At 47.3% G+C, this 11,155-nt stretch overlaps 1 long non-coding RNA gene across 1 annotated transcript in view; it reads right to left on the bottom strand.

Annotated features, from left to right (window-relative positions):
• Positions 1-6,230: 6,230 nt before the first annotated feature.
• The window catches only part of LOC123286833 (uncharacterized), a 28,399-nt gene continuing 23,474 nt past the window's right edge, over positions 6,231-11,155 (bottom strand). The window contains exon 3 of the long non-coding RNA XR_011504551.1: positions 6,231-9,810. This is a non-coding gene — a long non-coding RNA (uncharacterized lncRNA). The remainder of the gene's footprint in view (positions 9,811-11,155) is intronic.

The following is an 11,155-nucleotide window of genomic DNA, read 5'->3' as shown; positions in this document are numbered from 1 at the left end:
CTTTGTTAGATTTACCCAGACCTCTCCCAGAAAGATGTGTTCACACATCTGGAGCAGACACTGAATGCCAAAAATACTTTCAGAAGTGCCGGGGGACTGTGCCATCTCCTGAAGAATTCTAGACGTGTAGGTATTCTTTAGTGAACTGTGTTTATTTTCTGTTCCATGGCAGTGAAACCTCTCTTTCAATACCCTTAGTGGCCTCAGTGCTCTCTGTCCTCTGAGCTTTTCGTGTCACCCCGGCTGCGGTCTGCAAAGCTGAGCTCCTAGTACTGAGGCACATAACTGTTTCTGGTGCCAACACACGTTTTCTTTCACGTTGCTGTTCACCCGGCAGTAAGGAAGGGAGATTGGCTGGTGAAAGTGTCCTGTGTCCTCTCAGTCCTTCAGGTTTGACTCAGGTTTCATAGTCCCTGTAACCTGAGCTCCCTGAACTGAGTGGTTTAGCGGTTCTGGTCAGATGACTGTTTTATCCTAACCTGTCAGCTGGCCAATCCTGTTTGGGGGGGTGTGTTTACACAGAGCTATAATTGGTATTGGGGGCTCATGAAGGTCCTGGAAGATGCCTCCACATGGATAGGCAATGCAGCTAGAAACTGTACCTGCCACACTGTCAGCACCGCTTGATGGCCAGGCCTGAGGTCATCCCCGACCCAGCAGCCTGAGACCAAGGGTTCACTTTCCTGACAGCGGGGAAACTGACTGCCACGCCTTTGTGAGCCCTAGCTGTCGCAGGGAGGTTGGAAGAAGAGCATCCGCGATAAACAGGATAAACAGGAGCGGGAGGGAGCTTCCCTCGTAAGGCCTGGGGGCTGTGGAAAAGGGAGAGTTGTTTTGAAGTTGATGGTGGCAGCTATCTTTTACCCTGAGGGCCGCGAGCTGGGGAGGAGTCAGAGTGGTACTCCTAAGGCCCCACATTCCTAACTGAAGTAGTGTGTGCACATTTTTGGTGTCGCTATTTACAAGCACACTTATGTCTCAGTCGCTGTGCTTATTAAAGACATAAATATTTTACCTCGTAGCAAAGATGAAAATAGTTTGCACAGATTTCCTGGCAGGCAGCAACACAACCTAGTTAGCCTCTTTCATCTGCACGTTTCCACCTAGTAAAGTATTGATCTAGGGAACAGGACTTGTTTCAATGTCACATTCTCGAAAAGTATAAAACCAGGCTGACCAGGGGGAAGGGGTGCTTGCGTGCCTTAGGATATTTGGCGAGGCTTTGTTGAGTGATGTTGAAATAGAAAGCCGTGACAGAATACAAGAGATGAAACTCCCCACAGTGTGAGGATGCTCTGCTGACCAGAAAAACGCCTTTCTTAGGGGCGCCCGATTCCTCATCCGAATTCGGTGTCATGCTGTGTGACTGCAATGCCCTGGAACAATTTAGTTCCACACCAAAAACTCATAACCAAACTCTCCTTGGGTTGTAGAGGCCTTAGACCAAGGGTGGGAATCGGCTGGATCTGAATGCAGAACCTTGAGATTAAAGCAGAACTCTCCTGGGGCAGTGAGATGGGACAGTGGTCAGAGGAGGGAAGCCGGCAATGGATTAGGGCTAGGGTGAGGGGAGATGGCTCCTTAGCCTGCTGGGACTTCATAAAAAGGGAGAAGCAAGGAGGGGGTATTTCAAGGAGCAAGACAATAATTGCTCTCTTGTCTTGACAGGTCTCAGCCACCATGTCAGCACGCTTTCTGTATTTCCTCACCCAGTGCCCGCCACGACCTGTGCAATCGCCACTTCTTTCCTTTGCTGTATGAGTACGACCTGCCTCCCTAGGGCAGGTGTCACAGCTCCCCTCCTGCCGCCCTTGCTCCACTGTCCTGCTGTGTCTGGGTTCTCCTTCTCTGCCCTGCGCTGTGAGGCTGTGTCTTTGTCTTCTCCCTGGCTCACCCCAAACTGGAAGTGGAACTCCCTCTTCCCAGGCAGTGCTGACATGGCGCTGTGTGCAGTAGGCTTTTGTCACCGATGTGAGAGAAGGCAGTAGGCAGCCACAGTGCAGCCTCTCCCCAGCGCATAACCTAATTAGACAGCAGACTCCCCAGCTCTTAAAACCTCCTGCTGCTGCTGCTTTTGCCAATTGAGGTCTAGCCTCTCATGCTTGACTCAGCACTCTCTTTTTTACCTTTTGCTGCCTCCTTAGCAACTCCCCACCCCAGTCTTCCCTCCCTTTGTGATGGAAAGTCATCTGCTCTCGCTAACTCTTACCCCTAAAGCCAGAGCCTAGATCCACATAACTGAAGACCAGCGTTCCCTCTGTCCACCAGGTGCACGTGGTCTGCTGGCCTCCCACTTCCCATCAAGTGGGCTTCCTGGAGCAACACTTTCACTGTGTGTCAAAGGCAGCTTCCACACCGAGTCCCTGAGGAGGGGCTCAGCAGGCTGCTGAGGAGGGATGTAGGACACTTATGGCCCTGGACCGTCAGTCTCCAACCTGGATGACAGCCAATTCCACTCCACTCCCATCCTCTGCTCCACGCCTGGCCAGCCAAAGATCCAAAACAAAGTCACAGCACAGTTCACACCTCAGTGAATTGAGGTCATCAGCTCTGTCGTCCATTTAGGAAAGAAATGCCAGGAAGTGATGTAAGGAGACCAATGCCAACGTTTGCCATGCCAGCAAGTACAATTATTATTATTTTTTTCTAACCCATGCTTGTTGCAATTCAATCAAATTAATGCTTCATTTACTAGGGAATGTGATTTTGCAAGACAAACAGGGTAGGGCTACCCCAAAAAGTCCCAGGCCTTTGGCCACTGCCTGTTGGTTTACCCACACTCTTTTCAGCCCGGCTCTGACTGGCTGCCCCAGGACCCTGCCCTGGCCTGGGTGTTAGCGACAGGGAAACTGGCTTGTCTCGAACCCAAACTGACAATGCGGGTCTGGGAGGTGCCTGAAGGTGTGGGATTTCTGACGTCCGTGACCCTGGGATGAAAAGCCCATCCCAGCCGTCCTGCTGCTCACAGAGTCTGAGAAAGACGCAAACTTTCAGAGAGTCATCCTCTTGCAGGATATATTAGACTTATCGAAATAAGCTTTCTGTTTAAATTGAAGAATGATGTCTGTACAGAAAAGTGCACAGCTGTTATGTGTACAGTGCAATGACGTTTACAAACTGAACTCAGCTGTGTAAGCTGCACCCAGGTAAGAGGCAGAACATTCCAGAAACCTCCTAGTGACGCCTTTCAGTCGCAACCACCTTCCCCCAAGGTGACAGCCATCCTGGCTGCTGCCACTATAGATCCTTTTCTCTGGTTTTAAACTGTGTGTAAATGGAACCACACAGTGTGTGTTCTTTTGTGTCCAGCTTCCTCCTCTCACCACCACACTTGTGTGATTCCTCCACGCTGCTGAGGGTCATCCAGGGGGCTGAATGTCTAGAAGTTCACTCGCTTTCCTTTCATTTCTAAGCAGAATTCCATTGTGTGGATATACTATAGACACCATATTTATCCATCCTATAATTAACGGGCATTTTGATTGCTTCGTGATCTGGAGTATTATGAACAAAGTTGCTTTGAACATGTCTGTGGTAGACATGGACACGTATTTCTCTTGGCTCTATACCTAGGGGTGCAATTGCTTGGTCGTAGGGCAAGTGTATGTCCAACTGTGGTGCATATTGTCATACAACTTTCTTAGGGTTGGTACCAATACATATACTGCTTTGGCAGGGTATGAGAGCTCCGCTTGCTCCACATCCTTGTCAACGTTTAATATTGTCTGTCTTTTTAGTTTTAGCCATTAAGTGGAGGTATCTACAGGTATCCCATTGTGGTTTACTTTGCATTTCCCTGATGACTAATAAAATAGAGCATCTTTTCATAGGTCTTTTGACCATCTGGATATCCTTTTTTTGTGAAGTCCCTGTTTAAGATTTTGCTCACTAAAAAAAAAAAATTGTACTATCTTCCTTTGTCTAACTTACTTGCAGGAGTTTTTTCCTATGCGGTCATGCATTGTTTAACAATGGGGATACGTTCTGAGAAATGCGTCTGGCGACTTTGTCGCATGACTATCATAGAGTGTACTTACACAAATCTAGATAGTATAGCCTACTACACACCTAGGCTCTATGATACTAATCCTGTGGGTCCACCATCATAGATGTGGTCTGTCATTGACCGAAACACTGTTATGTGGCACATGCATGTATTCTGAATTTGAGAGTTTTTGTCAGAGAGATTTGTGAAAAATAGTTTCTCCCACTCTGTGGCTTGACTCCCTCTTTATTAAAACATTTTCTATTAGGCAAGTCATTATGAAATTCTTCTCTATTTCTAAGAATGCTTCTTGCCTTAAAGTGTGTGATATTAGGACAGCTACACCAGCTTTCCTTTAGTTATTATTTGCATGCTATATCTTTTCCCATCTTTTCAGTCTTTCTTTACTCTTATATTTAAGGTGTGGTCTTATAAGCATCAGTTTCCACCCCCGCCCCATCTGATAATCTTTGTCTTTTAATTGAAATGTGTATTTACATTTAGAGTAATTACTGATATATTTGGGTGAAGTCTACCCTTTTACTATTTGTTTCCTAATTGTTCCCTTCTCTTTGTTCTTTATCTTTCTTCTATTGTCCCTTTTAAGTTAACCATCGTGTTATTCCTCTCTCTATCCTATCCTATTAGTTTGTTAGTTACATGTTGTTTTACTGTTCTTTTCGCAGTTATCATAGAAATTATAATATCCTTCCTTGATTCACTAAGGTCTAACATAAATTAATTCTTTTACCGCTTTCTGAATGAAGGAAACTGAGAACACTTTAGCTCCATTGTTGTGTGGGTCTCAGTCCATCGGCAGTGATGCTGTGGGCTAGGAATGCTCGAGGCCCTCACCTGGGCCCGGACCACTTGTGGTGGCCCCCACAGAATTTCCCCACCTGGAGCTAATTTTGCGTCTGGACTGGGCCTTGCGGTTCTTATTAAGATTGCAAGATGCACCTCAGCAACAACCACCGGGGAACTCTGAAAAGGATTCATGACTCACAAGTCCTGGAGGGTACGCGGCATGACAGGGGCCCCAAAGCGGGGTCACAGGTAGAAAGAGAGGGAGGGAACACGGCCCTGGGGCTCTGCTTTATTAGGGTCCAAGGTGGGGTGCTTAGAGTTTTGTGGGTTCACTCTTTATTGGCGAATTTAAAGCATAAAGAGTGGGAATTAGAGCGTGGGAAGGGAAAAGCAGGGTTACCCAGGGCTTTCTGAAAGGGGAACTTCATGGGCCGGGGCAGCCTGGTTCCTTGTCTAGTAGTGTGTTATACAGCTGGCAGTGCGTTTATTCGAGATGGATGTCTTTGAAATGGATGCCTCGGCAATTAAAAGCTTAATGTCAGGCACTTACGTTGTAATCAAGAAGCTTAGTGTCAGACACTTACACTACATCCATTTACCTGCCTCCATCCTTTTGTGCTATTGTTGTGTGTGTTTTAATTTTACATATATTTAAACCCCTTCAGGGCAGAATTATTGTACTGTATAGTTAGTATTCATTTCTGTTTACCCACATCCTCACCACTCTTTGTGTCTTCCTGCATCTCTGAGTTCCCACCTGAGACTGTTTCGTTCTGCCTGAAGAGTTTGCTTTTGCCTTTGAGAGGCTGCTGAGCATCTTGATCCAGTCAGGGACTGAGATGATTCAGGGGCCAAGCTGGGCTTCAGTCCTTGTGAGGGCTGGTCCATTCCTGGTTCCCTCTTGCTCCTTGGGTGTAGCCTCTCAGGATTTGGATGGAGAACCTGGGTTGCTTCCCAGGGCCCCTTCTCTTTGCTGAAGCTGAACTCTTTTTGACCCCTCCGCACCATGAGTTTGCGAAAAGCTATGCTCAGCTTCTCAGTCACTGCCTTTGCTTTTGGAATTGGCATCTGCTCTGTGAGGAAGAGTAGCCCCCAAACCCAGGGCTCCTCCCTGGGGCCTTCCCTCTTCTTCTGGACATGCAAATTCTCACTGTTCTGGGAGCTCGCCGTGTCCTTCAAGCAGGTTTTAGATGTACACGTGATTTGCCCCAGATCACATAGCTGGTTCTGGGCTGAGCACAGACTGAAATCTGGGACCCCCCCAGCTCTCAGTCCCAAGCTCGTCCCTGAGGCCATGAGTTTTATATGACTTCTGATTTTGGAGGGAAGAGGGGACAGACTCTCAATGGGGTGGGGGTCTAGCTATGGAGAAAGCATGAGAAGGTACTGGAGGAGAGGAGGACAGACTCTCAGTGGGGTGGGGGCCTAGCTGTGGAGACAGCAGGAGAAGGTACTGGAGGAGAGGAGGACTGTTGGTGGCTCTGTGCTATGTGACCTGATCCTTTCCTGGAGTCGCAACCCCAGGCTTCCTGGCCAGCATGTGCCAGAGCCCTCCGCAGTTGGCTCAGCCTTTCAGTGTTGGCCAAACTAAAAGCCAATCATAGACCAATGTGACATTCTTACATCAGCTTTCTACTAATGAGTGTAGTGACCACAGTAATATCTAACTATGGGACGGGCCTCCCAGGGGGGAAATAACCTGTCACAAACAGCAAGTCAGTATTTTCACTTGGAACCCTAAATTTCCAGGCCAGCCAGATCCCATTCTGTGGATGCTCATTTTTCTCAGGCTGAGAGTCTCGGCCCCCTTGGGGGACAAATACTCAGGCCCCTGTTGTGTGCATCACCTGCTGTCACCCTGGGCCACACACGTGTACTCTTAACTACGTCCTTGGACTTGGATTATTTGCCAGATGGGCCTTCTCTTGGAGGAAAAGAGGAAATGATGACGCTTCACCTCTGAGTGTTGCCATCTTTCATTTCACTTTCTCTCCAACCCTGTGGGTTTGCTTCAATTCTCAGAGAGTCACTTCTGATCCCTAGTACAAACTTCTTTGCTTCCACAGTGCATCTTCCCAGAATCTCCTTTTGGAGTCAGTTTGAGTCCTTCCCCATGTCTTCCATACATTGCTGCACAGAGAGAGGCAGGATGGCCAAGGGCTGAAGCGCACATTCTTACAGCAGAGAGTCCCAGTTCTACTCCAGTTCTGCTATTTAGTTGCTGTGTGAACATGAGCAACTTACCTACCCCCGTAGGCCTCAGTTTCCTCATCTGTTAAATGGGGATATGATAGTAATTTAAGATTACTGGAAGATCTAATGAGATGATAATTGCAAAAGACTGACTACAGTGTTGGGCACAGACTAAACACTCGATAACTGGCAGCTGCTGCTGGTGGTGTGGTGGCGTTAGCTTTATCTTAGGCTTGTTACCATAGATTTAAACTCAGAACTATTGTAGCCATGGAAATGGATCTTTTCTCCCCAAGTGTTGCAAGAACACGTAAAGATGTTTTAAGAATGGCTCCTCCCATCTTCTAACCTACTCAGAACATATGAAAACATTAACCTGGGTCGCCTTCCAGTTTCTTCTCACAATATCATCACTGAAGAGCCAGTTCAGACTCCTCCGTGGAAACCTCCCTGGTGTTTCCAGCAGACAGGATCACACTCCCCGTGAGTGCTACAGCACTTGCTGCTATCCTGTCAGAGGGAGCTGACAGTTTATGTGGATAGCTTACTGCACAAAGATACCTTAAAACACACAGCAGGCAGGCGGGGACCGCAGATGTATGGTTTTACATGCCCAACAGATCTGCCTGTAGAATGGTGGCAGGATGGAACTAGTTCAGAACAGGCGCTTTCGTAGTAAAATGGACCAGGAGTCAAAGCCTATCTCTGTCAATTATTGTGTCATGGAAAAGTAGGGATAAGTGTTCCTACTCCTCAGGGATGCTGTTACGATTAACAGTACAATAGCTTACAGTGCTGGGCATGTACTAAGGACCCGAGAAATAGCAACTATAGTTAAAGTGTTGCTTGATTAATAAATTGCTTTAACAAATCAATAGGGACACCTGAGATTTTGGACATCTGCCTTCAGGATTGTAGCCTAAATACCAGCTCCCCTTTTACCAGATCCCATCCATCAAATGTCTAAGTGAGCATATGGTCAGCTACATGCTGCTCAAGAAGAGCTCCCTAGACCTGGTCTTGCCCTGCCAGCTCTCCCAGTCATGAAGCAAGTGCAGATGAATTAGCAAGGCACACTTATGAAAACCAGACCAGCCCGGAGGAGCTTCTCATGTTTAATACATTGCAGACCCAGCGAATTGTAAAAATAAATTAAGGCCTGCAATGCTATTATTTTTTGAAGCTCTTAAAATTTTTTTTTCTGTTTTAACCACAGGGTGAAGAAATATGTCTTAAAGCTATGTGATGCTTTTCCTGTGAAGTCTATGTGTCTTGGGTTTAAATTTTGAAGCACAAATAAAAATTTTTAAAAATTGAAAACACCACACAAAAAACCATTTGATGCTTTAAACGTGATGGCATCTTCTTACAGTTTTCCCGATGACTTGCCCCGATCCTGAGGGTGTCACGGGCATTTTCTTTTATTTTTCCAACAAGACAGTCACCTGAAAGAGAAATCATGACAGTCTTAAATACCTTTCTTTGTTAAATGCATCTTAGACCACATTTATGCTTAGCAATGGAACACTAGCTGTTGGAATGGGAACCTCCTTGGGGGCTGGATCGTGGACGAGAGCTGGAGTGGCAGCGTGCAGTCAGGAGGGGCTTCCTTTGGCCAGCTGCTTCTTAACCTTTTCCAGGTGAGGATTCTCAGGTGGCCTCGGGCAGGATGGTCTCCGACGAGTCAGGCACTTCACTTGAAGGGACAAGCTGCCCAAGATGGCTTGGCAGTGCTGAAACATTGTCAGACTGGAACATAGTGGTGAGGGGAGCCGTCTGCTCCTGTGCAATGATAAAGGTCACTAAGCCACGCTGCTTCTAAATTGGCCATTTTAACTTGGACTAATCCCATTCCTTCTTTCACAGTCTGCCTGTATCTCCCCCCACCCCATATATATTAGTGCCCCCAAACTGACTAAACCAACCCCAGTTTTAGCCTCATTTGGACATAGCTTGTGAGATACCCTTGCTCCCAAATCAGAGGAGTAGATTTGCTCTGCTCCTAGGCTTTGGGTCTCAAGGGGCTTCCTCTCTCCCTTTTCAGGCTTCCTCACTGTTTCCACTTTTCTCTAAATCACAGTGCCAATGCGAGCAATGTAACAGCTGCTGGACTAGAGGAGAATATCTGGAGTCCTCTGTTTTACGCTTATTCCCTGGACACTGGAAAAGGAAGTGAGATGAGGGAGAAATTCCTAAATTTCCTCTGGTCAAGTGGTGTCCCTGCCTTTGTGTCTTTTAGATGCTTTCTACAGATGGGTGCCTGCTTCTCCTGTGCATTCCTCCTTCAGACCCACTTCTTATCCTGTGTGTGAAATCTGCAGCGAACTCTGTTCTTCTCCTATTCCATCCAGTTCAACCCTATCTAGTCCAATTAATCCCAAACTACGGGCTATCAGCACTGGGAGCCAGCCACTGGGCCCACTTGGTTTCTGCCTCCAAGAGTTCAATTAACTGCTGTAGTAATTTGTTATTATAAATTGAACATACGTTAATTTTAGAAAACCTAAAAGCTAGAGCAAAACACACAAAATGGAAAGAAAAATCACGTTTAATCACACTCAGAGATTACATCTTGATAACCTTAAGTAAATATAGGTATGTATAGAGTTCATTTGTATCCAAATCCACAAAGTTGGATTCTGATGTTTTAATTACATGTTAATTACACGTTGCCCTGCATTATTTCCTCGTGCTTTTTATTCATAAGAGTTCTGTCTGGACTAGGAGGCAGAAAACATTCTTTTTCTTTCTGAGCCTGGCTTCCGCATCTGCAGCTGTGGTGGATGGCAGCCTCGCGGCTTCCCTCGTGTGAATGTGTTGAAAGGCTGAAAGGGAAGTAAATTGTTACCTGTGAGTAATTAATACTGCTTTATCTCTACGTGTCTCCTAAGACTGAGTCCACAATACGCTCCCAGAAGAAAGACTGGGTCGGTTGTGTTTTCGGTCCTGGGAGTGTGGCCTGTCCACGTAACCCCACCAGAGGGACAGCGTCTCTCACAGCTTGGTTAGTTGGGAGAATCTCCCTGGGCTCTGAAGACAAAGGGTTAACCAGAGCAAAGTCTCAGAGGGCTTTCAAAAATGCAGCCCCTTTGCAGAGGGGCCTCAAAGCCTCTTCCAGAAGGAGCAGATGCTTATGGGGAGCCTTATCTGTGAGAGCACTCACCAGGAAAAGTTGTAGGTTTAATGCTCTACAAAGGCGCTGCTTTCTTCTCTTCGGCTCTGACTGGAGTTCTTAAGATGGAAGAAAACTGTTGGCCACAGTTCTAAAAACTCCAGATAAAGGCTTTGATTTGTTAATTAAATTTTTACTATCTACATTTGATATCTCAGCCAAATTGTATCCGCCGCAGGAACAAGAAAGTCCCTCACTTCAAAGGGGCGCCCACTCGGTGACCTGTAATTATGGAATTTACTGCGGGGTGAAGCGCTGTCTGGGGTGCACCTGCCGGCCTAGCGCCCCCCAGGCTGCTCCCAGTAACAGCCGCTTGTCCGGGTCGATTCCAAAGGGCCCTGACTCTGCACATGCGCACAAGGGCCCAGCCCGCACACCTGCCCCGCGCGGCGCCCGCCCGCTGGTGCGAGCGCCCGCCCCGCCCACCCATACGCCGGCCCCGCCCACCCGCCCACTCTGAAAGATTGGGCCTCCTGGATGTCTCGGTGAAAAATGGCCTCTTTTAATGAACAAGTTGAAAGGCCGGAGCCACGCTGGGTGAGGTCACCTGCTGGCTGCTGGCTCCAGGCAGGGTCTCACCCTTTCCTGAGAGCTTGACCAGACCCTCCCGCTACTCGGCAGGGGCCACGTCACCCTCTGGCCTTTCGTTCCCTCTGGGACAGGAACACTGCTAAAGGATATTTAGAGGTCCCTACATAGGGCTGATCACCTGAGAAGAACGCAGTCACCGGGCTGCGCTGGCCAGTTTTTACGTGAGTAGAAAAGAACGCTGCAAATTGACTGTCTGTGGGACTCCGTTTCTACTGTTTGGCCTGAGCTTTGCCTTGACCATAGGCTGAGCAGAGCCAAGTCTTGATCTGAAAACGAGCACTTCTGCAGGGCTTTCTGGTGGACTAATTCCAAGGCAGGCTTCGCTTTTACTAGTTTTTCTTATTTTCCTTCATCTTTATTTTTAAAATTCAATTTTGGCACTATGGTTTTAAATATATATAAAAAAC

The sequence above is a fragment of the Equus asinus genome, chromosome 7 (genome assembly GCF_041296235.1).
Source record: "Equus asinus isolate D_3611 breed Donkey chromosome 7, EquAss-T2T_v2, whole genome shotgun sequence".
Classification (NCBI taxonomy): Eukaryota; Metazoa; Chordata; class Mammalia; order Perissodactyla; family Equidae; genus Equus; species Equus asinus.
The sequence above is the reverse complement of the archived record's forward strand: the minus strand, read 5'-3'. Positions and strand labels throughout refer to the sequence as shown.